At 40.2% G+C, this 10,043-nt stretch overlaps 1 non-coding gene across 1 annotated transcript; it reads left to right on the top strand.

The window, feature by feature from the left end:
* Positions 1 to 6,830: 6,830 nt before the first annotated feature.
* LOC141650638 (small nucleolar RNA R71) lies at positions 6,831 to 6,937 on the top strand. Its single transcript, XR_012546659.1, has one exon. It is a non-coding gene; the product is annotated as a small nucleolar RNA R71 (small nucleolar RNA).
* The last annotated feature ends 3,106 nt before the right edge of the window (positions 6,938 to 10,043 follow it).

Raw genomic sequence — 10,043 nt, 5'->3', positions numbered from 1 at the left:
CAAACCGAACCTTTGCTCGTCCCGAGTAAAGAGGTGACAAAGACTAGGACCATTATTTAAACTAACCTAATAACATAGCCGATATGAGACAATTAGCGGGTCTCACTCCGCCCCTTCAACTCACAACAAGACAACCACGAGGTAGGATGCCTTCTTGCAAGGCAAGGTGGGTCTTGCCAAAATGGCGACACATCCAATCATTAAGCACACAAAATCAAATAATGGATGCATCTACAAAAGGAATAGCCACTTCCTCATCAAGCGGCGGAGGCACTAAAGAGGAACAAATTTAAGAGCATATAATCCTTCACAAATACTAGTTCAACAAATTACTAAGGCTAAGAGGATGGCACTAAATCACCTCCAAATGGTGTTAAACTAGACTACTTTCGTCCTCAATTTCCAAATGCTTTCGTCAAGGGCGATCGGATGGTAATGGAATGAAGATCCCTATGATGCTAGTAGCATATGACATGACAAGTCTCGAATTCTCTACAAAAGTAAAGGTCATGGATCGTCCCAAGCTCGACAAAGTGGCTTGACAAAAGGCTTTTTGGGAATGAAATGCTCAAATCGTTATACACAACGGGTGGATATGACTAGTATTCAAAAATTGACCTCATTTAACTTTCATATTTAAAAAATTTAAGATGGGGTTTGTCCCTTCCGGGCTAGTGTCCTTTGCTTTCGCCAATTGCTTATTAGGCAACCGGTTAACCTCTAGACAATAGCTTTTCGGGGTGATAGTCACTCTGTCTCTGGGCGGTCGAATTCACAACCGTGTGGGGGCCCAATTCAATGGATCCCTCTCCAAAGCACATCGAAGTGGTACGCCTCCATCAAAATAATTAAATTTCTCAACAGTCAACAATTCATAACATTTGAGGTTTCCTTGGCATTAAATTACTTCCACATGACAAAACGTTCGAAATGAGCACTTCAAACTTATTGATAGAAAGTATTTTTGGGTTGCCTTACCACAAGGTCAATCAAGGTCACCTAGACAAGTTAAGCAAGTCCACATCGCATCACGGGGTTGGATAGGTGACTCACATGCTAACCCTTGACTAGGCTTTGGGTCATTGGTCAAAAGATACTAGTATTACACTATCTAGGGTGTTTTACAACCATTCTAGTAGGGAAAGTCTTAAGTTGAAAAAGTATTTGTAATGGCTTAGTTGCTCTTGTCAAAATTCCTATTTAGGCATTTTTCAAAACTTTTATCTAAATGCAACTACATGCTATGATGCAACTAATATAAACATCCTAATGCAAGTGATTCTACCAACTAATATGGCATATAAACTAAATGCAAGTCCTAAGTTCACATTTTTATACCGCATCAATCAAAATAAAGCCACATAGTCATTAACATAGAGAGGAAAAAGGAGATTGGAAAGATCATACCATGCGGTCTTCAATATCCTCATGTCTCGGATGTGGCGTAGTCGATCAACGTGAACAAGGATAGAACAAACACAATATATACAAGACAATATATACAAGATTACACTACAAAAGGAAAGAAACATGTTTTTGGATTTTCAATTTTTCAAATTTTTATGGATTTTCAAAATTTTTCAATTTTTTTGGATTTTTGAATAAGAGTTAAGTGTTAGAATTCCCCATCCCCACACTAATATGGGCATTGTCCTCAATGGCCAAAATGATGGGAAATTATGCAAAGATGATGCATGATTTCTACACTAAATGCAATCTACACTAATCTACACTACTTGATGCATGGTTTTTGTTTATGACGGAGAGGATAATTTAGATTACCTCCCGTTGTGTATGCATTAACTTCCCCAAACCGAGTTAGACACTATTGCTAATGTCTTAAGGATGGGTGTAGTTCATGCACACACTATGCAATGCATGAAACTAATTTGTCATTTGGATTTTGAAAGTGGGAACAATAAAATGAGAACACCTCAATGGTACCGAGGTGTGAGTCCTCTATGGTGCTAGGACTACTCCAACAATGATCAAGAAAATAATTAAAACAAAGAGAGAAATAGACAGCCCTTGAGAGGGTAGGAGCCTCCAAAGCTTGCTAATCTTCCATCATATCATCAATATCATCACTTTCCTCATTAGAAGTGGTCTCATTGCCACTTCCCTCTTCATTCGCTTCTTCACTTTCTTCTTCACCTTGCTCATCATCTTGTTCATCATCCTCTTCTCCTTCTTCACTTGCTTCCTCATCAATGTTATCATCAACCTCTTCATTACCGACAACCTCATTGTCACCCGGAACAACCCTAGATGCACTCGGAAAAAGGAGTTCTCTATCCGCCCAACTAGGCAAAGGACATGAAGGATCAAGTAGTACTTGCCTAGCTAAGTGTAGGAGGGGTGGATATTGAGCCAAGTAAGCATTTTTCCGATCCTCAATGGCTTGCTTGTGCATTGCTTGCATGAGAAGAGTCAAATAATCATTTCTTGCTTCAACTCCATCGGGCTTGAACTCTTGGTACTCGAAAGGGTAGGGTGGTGTGACAATGGAAGAGGAGGGCATTTCAAGTTCACCCTTTTTTTGTCGGATAATGTACTCGGCCTCTTTTGAAAGGGGAAGTAGATAATTGGTCCGGTGGACGCTTAGACGACAAATCTTTGAAGGCAAAGTAAACGATCTAGCCTCACTAGTGAGCCATCCATACTTGGTGTCAAGAGGGTTATGGGCAACCCACTTGTACTTGTGTATCATAGGATGCATATCAACAAGATGACCACCCTCTTTCGCCTCATACTTGTTATCTTTGTTGAAGTTAGGATCAAAGTATTTAGCTAGGATAGTGACTAGGCCGCCATTCACAATAACGGTAGTGCCTTTCTTCCAACAATCAATGTTGAGCCATCTATCTACCAAAACCCTTAAAGAGTTGAAAGGCTTGGTGTGTACTCTTCCAATGTTCAAAGCCGAATCAAGAAAAACAAAATCGAGTTTGGTGAAATGGTTGGTATCTTTTCTTGCAATGATGGTGTTTCCTATGACCTTGTGCCATAATCTTATGCCCGGATGGTGGACTAAAAGAGCACAACTCGCATGAAAGTCCTCAAATTTCCTTCCGGAAATTTCCTCCCAAAGAGGGTCGGGGTCATACTTTCCAACATTCTTAAAATAACTCGGTTCATCACTAAGACTCAAAGCTTCACCAATTTCCCTAAAGAAGATGCATCTATTAACATTAGCTAGACGAAACTCGAGGTTCTCCCTAGTCTCAACTTTGTTGAATTTCAAAGAACTCAAAAATTCCAAGGTAAGGGAGGGGTATGCCAATTCTTTTGATTCAAACAATTTCTCCAACCCCATTGCTTTTAAAGAAGGCTCTAGTTTGCTCAAGAACACCCAACTTATCTAAGGTATCTTCACAAATAAACTTGGTGGATTGAAAAGATTTCCTAGCAAACTTGGCAAAAGTGTCTCTATGGGTTTTGGAAATGAAAGTTACCTCCGGATAGTGCAAAAATTGATCAATTTCCGGAGTAGTAGATGTTGTTGCTCCCATAGAAGGTTGTTGTTGTTGTTGCACTTCCAAGTTTGGGTTTGCTACCACCATAGCCAATGCTTTCTTTGCTTGAAGAGCCTTTTGCCTTGATGAAAGTGTCTTTGCTTTTGGTGCCTTTGCCTTTGTTGCCTTTGTTTCTCCCTTAGTCCTTGCCATTGATGAATTAACCAAGAGAAGAATGAAAAATCTTCAATTTGTAGTGTACCCAAATCGATTTAAAGGTGAAAGGCTTTGCCTTTATGAATTCAAAAATCGACTCAAAGGTTGAAGATTTTGTGCTTGGTTTTGATTTTTATTGAAGAAGGAGTGATTGATTTGTTGTTAAAAGGATGTTTTGATTTGATTTTGGTGAATGTTGTTGAGGAATTTTGTTTTTGTGATGGAGAGGGTGAGGGTTTTGATGTTTTTGAGTAGTGTTATGAATGAAGGAATGAAGAAATGAATGTGGGAGGGGGTTTATAAAACCCGAAAAATTTGAACTGCAGGGGTAAGACGGGCGGATTCTGCTCGGGACGGGCGGATTCTGCCTTTTCTTGGTTGGGAAAAACTCGCCTAAAGACGGGCGTCTTTCAGTGAAGACGCTCGGATTTGCAGACACGGGACGGGCGGATTCTACAGAAGACGGGCGGATTCCTTTACAGGGATTTTTCTTCTTTTCCTCAGCCAAGAAGACGGGCGTCTTCCCTTCAAGACGGGCGGATTTTCAAAGACGGGCGGATTTGAATTCAGGACGCCCGGATTTGCTTACAGTCAAAAATATTTCAAAAGTTCAGCTCAGAGGGACGTGCGTCTTCTACCCAACACGTCCGGATTGCCTGAAGACGGGCGGATTCTCCTGAATCCACTCGGATTCGACCCCATTGTACCCGGATTCAGTTCCATCCGTGTACAATGCATATCCCATGTCATTCTTCCATTCTTCAAAATATCTTGTGTTCTTCATTGTGGGGGCACTACTAAGGCATGGATAGCCTAGGCAATTGCCATCCCCACACTAAGCTAAAGCACTACACATCAATTGACATCATTAGTCCCTCCCTCACTTCTCTCAAACATGACAATTATCTTGATCAAAGTATATAAAAATCCAAAGATGACAAAAATGTAATACAAAAATCGAAATGCGAGTTAGGGAGTTAGAAATATTTACAAATGGTGGTTTAGGGAGGACTCGACCAAACTCTCATTCTTGATGAGATGTCAAGGGGGCATGTCCAAGGTGTTGTTGATGTTGCTCAACACCTTGAAGAAATAATCAAAAGCTTGTTCATTATCGTTATAAAGCTCTTCAATAGACCTTGGCCCTTGTTGTCGGTCTTAATCGATGGCATTACCAATGTAGGGATTAAAAATCCCTTCGAATTCGTCGTCCCAAAGACCACAAACTTCATTAAGTTGATTATTGAAAATGTCTTGATTTGATGGAGACAACTCTCCCAATTTATTTTCTTGGCCAATGAGGCCATCCTCTTCTTCTTTGCTTGATTTTGATGAGCTTTGCAAGCTCTCCTTGTCACAATTCACTTGATCTTTGAATGGAGCATCTTCAATTTTCTTCTTTCATTGGAGTTCCGACTTCGTCCTATCATCCTTCCGGCTATAATGATCAATCATGAAACACGATTCATGCAAACGAGGAGCTCTCATAGTCTTGTCAAGATTAAAAGTTATGCTTTCATCTCCCACTTCTAGAGTGAGCTCACTATGTTTCACATCAATCACCGCACCCGCGGTGTGTAAGAAAGGTCTTCCTAGAATGATTGGAATGTTGGAATCTTCCTCCATATCAACAATGACAAAGTCCACCGGGATGAAAAACTTCCCAATTCGTACGGGAACATCATCCCATATCCCTAATGGTGTCTTCGTCGATCTATCGGCCATTTGGAGTGTGATATTGGTGTATTTAAGCTCTCCCATCCCCAACCTTTTACTCACCGAGTACGGCATAACACTCACACTAGCCCCTAGATCACATAAGGCTTTGTTGATCGTGGTGTCGCCAATGGTACACGGTATGGAGAAGCTTCCCGAATCCTTTAGTTTTGGAGGTGAACTCCCTTGAAGTATTGCACTACTCACCTTAGTGAAGGCGATAGTCTCAAGTTTCCGGATCGACTTCTTCTTTGTGAGGATGTCTTTCATGTATTTCGCATAGGCCGGCACGTGATTGATTAATTCCCTGAAAGGAATCGAGACTTCCAAATTCTTCACAATTTCCATAAACTTTCCAAGTTGGTCATCAAATTTGGGCTTGGCTTGACGACTTGGAAAAGGAAGTATAATCACAATGGGCTCCTTCTCCTTGACCTTGTCTTCATTTTTCTTTGAAATTTCTTCTTTTGATGATTCTCCATCTTTGGAGTTTTGCACAATTTCTTCCTTATCGCTAGCTTCCACAACTTCATCCTCAACTTGCTTCTTCGGTGCTTCATACCTTGTTCCACTTCTCAAGTGAATGGCACTAACCGTTTCATGTCTTGGGGATTACTTTGAGGTGGTAATTGCCCCTTTTGTCTTTGTGAGCTTGAAGATGCTAGTTGAGTCAATTGGGTTTCCAACATCTTGGTGTGAGTTAGGATATTGTTGATGGTGGTTTCCTTTGCTTGACTATCTTTTTGCATTTGAGTGAAAAATTCTTGTTGATTCTTTTGCATTTGGAGGACCGCTTTATGAACATCAAAACCTTGGTTATTTTGGTGATTGTATGGATTTTGATTTTGGTAACCTTGGTTTTGATTGTAAAAGGGTCTTTGATTTTGGTTTCTCATGGGAGGTGGGGTGTATGTTGTTTGAGGGTTTTGAACATTTTGACTTTTGTTTGAGAGATTTGGATGGAATTTGGTGTTTTCATTGTAATAGTTGGAATAAGGGGTACCACTCTTATATGCTTAGAAAGCATTCACTTGTTCAATTGTTCCCCTACATTCACTTTGGTCATGTCCCAAAGTTCCACAATTCTCACATATCCCACTTGGGATTGATGAAGATGCCGTCATGGCATTAACATGATGCTTTGGTGATTTTGAGACTTCTTCAAGTCTAGCCATAGCTTTTTCAAACTTGAAATTGATTGTGTCAATGTGAGCACTAAGTTGAGCACCCAATTGAGTAACGGAGTCCACTTCATGCTTTACTCCTCTAGTAGCCTTGCGAGGTCTACTATATTGTGAGTTATGGACCGCCATTTCCTCAATTTTGTTCCATGTTTGATTGTCATCAACTTCGGTGAACATTCCATTTGATCCCATGTTGAGAATGTTCCTTGAATCTTCATATAAACCGTTCCAAAATTGTTGTACCAAGAACCATTCGCTAAGTCCATGGTGAGGACATGAGCGACAAATTCCTTTGAACCGCTCCCAAGCTTCATACAAAGATTCTTCATCCCATTGCTTAAAACCCGTAATTTGAGCTCTTAGCATGTTAGTATTTTCCGGTGGGTAGAATTTTTGGTAGAAAGCTAAAGCCAACTTCTTCCAAGAATCAATTCCGAGAGTGGCCTTATCAAGGCCCTTCAACCATTGTTTCGCGGTGCCAATTAGAGAAAAAGGAAATAAGACCCATCGAATTTGGTCTTGAGTTACACCGGTTTGAGAAATCGCATCACAATAGTCACAAAAGGTTTCTATATGAGAATGAGGGTCTTCACTAGGCATCCCCCCAAATTGGCTCCTTTCGACTAGTTGGATAAAAGCGGATTTGGCAATAAAATTTCCGGTTAGATGTTGTGGTGTGGGAATACCATTGGGTAGGTTCTCCGGGGTGGGTACGGAATGTGATGAAAACTTAGGCATTGTAGGTTGATTTTGGGTGGTATTTTGGAATGGGTTCTCCTCACCTTCTCTTGCAAAAGGGTTGATAAACTCAATAGTTGGTTGAATATCTACAACCTCACCAATACCTCTCAAATTCCTCCTAGCAAGTCTCCTATTGGTTGTCAAAGTTCTTTCAATTTCACGATCAAAAGGTAACAAATCACCTTGTGACCTTCTAGACATACAAAATATCAAACAACTTGAAAACAATTAGAACAAACCTTGAGGAGTTTTACTTCCCCAAGGCAAAGAAAGACACAACTAATAACAATATAAGAAAATCTAAATCAAGCTAACACCGTCCCCGGCAACAGCGCCATTTTTGATCGGTCCGTTTTGTGTTCACAATTGAATAGATGTTGTCGTTGGGTCACGTCCGAATCAAAACACAATTTATAGCTTCACAAACAACTCTACAATTAGTAAAGAGGCAAGTAAAGGTCGGATCCCAAGGGACGGGAATTGAGATGAGATTTCTATTGAAACTAGTGGTGTCTTAGGGGTGTCACAATTTGGGTTGATGTATAAGGTCACTAACTAAAATAGCAATGGAAATAAACAAGCAAGATGAATTAAAAGGGTTGTAAACAATTGATAAAAAGCACTAGGGTGTCATTGGGTCATAGGGGAATCATGGGAATTGATCATACAAACATGTTCTCAAATTATAAGCAAGCAATTATTGTTGTGATGGATTGAGTTGGGTTATATCTTACAATCCTAGGAAAGTTTGGGTCCCGGAGCCAAATCGATTAGATTGTACAACACCTACAAGTCGACTTAGTCTTCCCTACTCAACAACATGCATGGTCTAATGAGACTCGAGTTGGTTTATGTCTTACAAGTCTCATTGAAAAGATAGGTGATGGGTAAAAAATGCAAGGATTCATAGGCTCGCATTTCATCAAACATAACATGTGCATGAGTTGAGAACAAAACAAGCAAGCAAATAAATCATGAAAGCATATTAATTTAAGCATGAATCATTCCCCATGTTGGTTTCCCCTAATCACCCATTAACCCTAGCTAAGAGACTATTCACTCATTATCATGTTGATCATGCTAGCAAGGTTGTCAATCATACCAACAAAATGAAACATGATGAACAAATGAAAGTAATTAACAATAATTAAAAAGGGATTAAGAGGATTATACCTACTAATGATTCCAATAATAAAGCAAAGATAAAAGAAGTACTTGATGCTTGATTGAGAGGTTGTCAATCTCCTAATAATAACCCAAATAATCTTCAATTACCCAAAATAAAGGATGAACAAGAGAGAGATTAAGGAAATAAAACTTGTATTAAAACCTGATTAATTGTTGATTAAAAAACTAAAGAGAGATTTGATTGGTATTAACTACTCTAAGAATTGATAAGAAGAACCTTCTCTTCTAATTAGACTAATGGGGTATTTATAGTGGAAATTAGGGGGATGCATTAGGGTTAACTAAGGGCTAAACTAGTAATTACACTTTTTAGATTGAGCAGGGAGGAGCCGGTATTTTTCGAAGGAAGGGCTTCTTTCTTTGTAGCTTGGAGAAGACCAAATTGCGCTGTACTGGAATCCGTGCGTATTGGAGTCGGGACGGGCGGATTCTGGCGGGGGAAAACGGGCGTCTTCAGGTGAATCCGGGCGGATTGTGGCGGCTGCTAACCCGAGCGTCTTGGAAGGAAAACGCACGGATTGTGCTTGTGGAGGACGGGCGGATTGTGGAGAAACCGCACGGATTGTACCTCAGCAAAATTTCTTCTTCTTTTCTTCCCTTTTCTTCATAAATTCCTTGGGGATTTCCTTGGGGACTCAAGGATCCTTTCTCAACATTGCTCATCTACTATAATATGAACAAAGGCCTTCTAATGAAATGTTGAAATTTAGTTGTTTTGATGGAGGCGTACCACTTCGATGTGCTTTGGAGAGGGATCCATTGAATTGGGCCCCCACACGGTTGTGAATTCGACCGCCCAGAGACAGAGTGACTATCACACCAAAAAGCTATTGTCTAGAGGTTAACCGGTTGCCTAATAAGCGATTGGCGAAAGCAAAGGACACTACCCCGGAAGGAACAAACCCCATCTTAAATTTTTGAAATATGAAAGTTGAATGAGGTCAATTTTTGAATACTAGTCATATCCACCCATGTTTACAACGATTTGAGCATTTCATTTCCAAAAAGCCTTTTTGTCAAGCCACTTTGTCGAGCTTGGGACGATCCATGACCTTTACTTTTCTAGAGAATTCGAGACTTGTCATATCGTATACTACTAGCATCATAGGGATCATCATTCCACCACCATCCGATCGCCCTTGACGAAAGCATTTGGAAATTGAGGACGAAAGTAGTCTAGTTTAACACCATTTGGAGGTGATTTAGTGCCATCCTCTTAGCCTTAGTAATTTGTTTAACTAGTATTTGTGAAGGATTATATGGTCTTAAATTTGTTCCACTTTAGTGCCTCCGCCACTTGATGAGGAAATGGCTATTCCTTTTGTAGATGCATCCATTATTTGATTTTGTGTGTTTAATGTTTGGATGTGTCGCCATTTTGGCAAGACCCACCTTGCCTTGCAAGAAGGCATCCTACCTTATGGTTGTCTTGTTGTGAGTTGAAGGGGCGGAGTGAGACCCGCTAATTGTCTCATGTCGGCTATATTAGTAGGTTAGTTTAAATAAAGGTCTAGTTTTTGTCACCTCTTTACTCGGGACGAGT

This window comes from Silene latifolia, chromosome 3, assembly GCF_048544455.1.
Source record: "Silene latifolia isolate original U9 population chromosome 3, ASM4854445v1, whole genome shotgun sequence".
Lineage (NCBI taxonomy): Eukaryota > Viridiplantae > Streptophyta > Magnoliopsida > Caryophyllales > Caryophyllaceae > Silene > Silene latifolia.
The sequence above is the reverse complement of the archived record's forward strand: the minus strand, read 5'-3'. Positions and strand labels throughout refer to the sequence as shown.